This window comes from Rhipicephalus sanguineus, unplaced genomic scaffold, assembly GCF_013339695.2.
Source record: "Rhipicephalus sanguineus isolate Rsan-2018 unplaced genomic scaffold, BIME_Rsan_1.4 Seq782, whole genome shotgun sequence".
In the NCBI taxonomy this organism is placed as follows: domain Eukaryota; kingdom Metazoa; phylum Arthropoda; class Arachnida; order Ixodida; family Ixodidae; genus Rhipicephalus; species Rhipicephalus sanguineus.
Window position 1 is genome coordinate 67,523 of NW_023615978.1, and position 3,037 is coordinate 70,559.

At 48.6% G+C, this 3,037-nt stretch overlaps 1 long non-coding RNA gene across 1 annotated transcript; it reads right to left on the reverse strand.

Moving 5' to 3' along the window:
- Positions 1-873: 873 nt before the first annotated feature.
- Positions 874-1,285, reverse strand: LOC119378329 (uncharacterized). Its single transcript, XR_005180984.2, has 3 exons — positions 1,157-1,285; positions 1,025-1,074; positions 874-966 (listed from the first exon to the last, which is right to left on the reverse strand). It is a non-coding gene; the product is annotated as an uncharacterized LOC119378329 (long non-coding RNA).
- Positions 1,286-3,037: the final 1,752 nt, after the last annotated feature.

Genomic DNA, 3,037 nt, shown 5'->3' on the forward strand with positions numbered 1-3,037 from the left:
AAATTTCGTCGTGAGGGCTCCGTCCGGTTTGCGTCGTGTTCTGAAGGTCTCGTCGCGCTGTCGTCGTCGGCGGCCGCGGAGGATCTTCGGCATTTCGTCGTACAGCAACCGCACCTCCATCGGTTGCTGCCCTTAGTTTCCCGGATACGGGCTAGGCGACCGGCCCCGGTTTGGGCCCGTGTACTGCCGGCGGCGCGGTGACATGTAGCGGCCGGGTGACGGCGATCGGGAAGGTCGTCGTTCTTGCCACTGTGTTCCAGTGAGGTAGTCGTCAATGTCGCGAGGCCGTTCGCCTGGCTGCGGGCGCGGCGCGTTGATGGCGAATCCGCGTAGCCCCATCTGTCGGTATTGGCAGCGGCGTTACGTGTGGCCGGCCTCCCCGCAGTGGTAGCAGAGCGGGCGGTTGTCAGGGGCACGCCAAACGTCGGTCTTTCGGGGGGGGGGGGGGAACCTTGTCCTGTCGGCGGGCGGTATGGCGTCGTTGGTGGTGGCGGCGGTGCCTGGCGGCGTAACTGCTGCGGCGGCGCGGCGTCTTGACGCGGGCGAGGAGGGGGGGCGTTGCGTCGGGCTGCAGCAGCATAGTTCATTGCTTGCAGCTGCGGCTGCGCTGCATAGGGGGTGCCCAGCGATTGCTGGATTTCCTCGCGGACCATGTCGGCGATCGAATCCACTTGAGGCTGCGCTGAAGGCAACAGCTTGCGCAGCTCCTCCCGCACTATCGCTCTGATGGTTTCCCGTAGGTCGTCGGTGCCTAGCGAGTGCGCTTCGGTGTAGGCTGTCGACAGAACACTGCTTCGCGGACAGCCTCGAGCGTTGATAACCGTCCTTGCTGGTCAAACCCAAAAAACATAAAATGAAACAAGAAGTGGGCGTGGCAATATCCTTTACAACGAGTGGAGGTTTTTTATGGCCCAGGATTTTTTCCGCCTGCTTGCTTCCAATCATGAGGCCATCTTTCACGTGATACTGTAAATGAAAAAAAATCTTTAAAAAAGAAATGAAGGGAACACAGTCGTGCACTTACCTTGCCATCACCAATGTCAGTAAAAGGAGTGTGGGCTTTTGGGTATGCAGCTGATGAGAAATAAGGAGTGAAGTTGATGTTTACAGCAAAATAATAGCAACATAATGGCATTTAAAGCGTTTGGGCTTCTACCTTTGGGGAGTGCGTCTGCAGCAGGCTTGGATGTAGTGTCCATGTGTGCTGGTGGTGGTGGTGTGGGGGCTGTGTGTGACGGTTCAACTTCGTAATCCAAACCATTAAGGTCTTGGCCATCCTCCCACAGATCTGCACCCAGTAGAGCAGTGTACAAACAATTTACAGTGGCTGTTATCAAGATACAACTCTAATTCTCAATATCTAGTCAAAAAGCTGAGGGTTCAGCTTTTTGACCAGCAAAAAAAGTTTAGAAACATTAATGTTCATGCAGTTGTGCAGACTTTACCTGTAGGGACTGTTGTGCTTGCTCGAGAAGTGGGACACTTTTTTGTGCCTTTTGAGGCTGAGGGGCACTTCTCGCCTGCAGCATTTCTACAACTGCAGGTATAGAAAAGAACACTTAAGAAATATATGCCGGTAACACTATAAATAAATCTAAAGAGCACATAGAATAAGATGTTGTGCTATCGGTGTCAAATAAAGCACGAACAGCCGCAAGCATTAGAAATGGTATAGTGCACGCTGTCCAGACCATTGACACTTTTTAGAGGTTCTACCAAAGCAGCCTTTGACAACAAAGATATAGCAATATAAGAAATGGCAGTATACTTACTCATTGAAAGCTTCACGTCTATTCAATCAATTCTTTCATTGATTTTGGCAACCGCTTGTCGCAGTTCATTGCGCTCTTTCAGCACACTCTCATAAGGTTCCTGTCAAGTCTCTTTCCTCATTTGCTTGTGTTTGCGTTCTTTGTTTGTGGTGTCTTCATTGAACTCCACACGCCTGTTTGAGGGTGTCTGTGCACAAGAAAAGAGAGTAAGGAGTTGAAAAGTGCTGAATAAACTGAGAAGTGTACATTTTAATGCCTACTTGCAAAGCTCGGGCGGCTTTATTTTTTTCAAGGGCACGAGAGGCATGCTTGCTCAAAATTTCCTCATAAACAGCACTTCTTGATGCTGCCTGATTCTGTTTCATTTTTTTGTGTGCCTGCAAAAAGAAATGAAGACCAATAAGCAATTTTCGACAGAAACGTGGCAAAATTTTAGCGCAATTAGGGTAGTAACTGTTTTGCAGTCTGCTTGGTGTTTACTGCTGACAGCTGCAGGTCAATGAGCTCTTCCTCTTGGTCAATATCTGACTGGTGTATCAGAAGCCGTGGAAGGCGCTTGCTGCCCCTTTGTTTATGTAGCTCTTGTTCCGAGTCTGTTAGGCACCGTATGAAGTCAAAATGCGCCAATATTAGTCTGGAAAAGCTGCTATACGTATAAACACTGTGTGTGTGTTTAGCAGTTTTGCGCCAGTGAAAAGCGCAACGAAATTCAGCGTAGGTATTAAATTTAAGATAAAAAAGGCAACAAGCCATAATATATCGACATTACTGAAAGGACATACCCTGCGATACAATAAAAATGTCCGAATTTTTCCCAACAAGAGTAATGCTGGTTAATTCAACGCGGCCGGCACTGTTCAGCAAGCAACATAATTTAGATGATGACTCCTATATTAATCCTACAAGCATATACCAATAACGAATAGCGTTAGTTGTAGATCACATGACTGTACGCACGTGGAATCATATGCCAGCCTCTCGATCGCCCACGCGCTATCGCGTCAGCGCGGGCACAGGTTGTGGCCAGAGCCCGATGATGGGTGATGCGTTTGGCATGCATGACGCTACCTATATATATAGCATGTGTCGAATCGCAATAAATTTCTAGCTTCATTTACTTACCTGCCAGCAGCAGAATTCTACACGTGTACGATCCTGTGTTTTCCGGGTCTTCATGAACCCACTCTGTCCTGTAGACTTTACTTTTAATGAAGTCCTCCTTGCTTTCTGGGTAAAAGTCCTTAATGTTATTGGCAGGTATTATA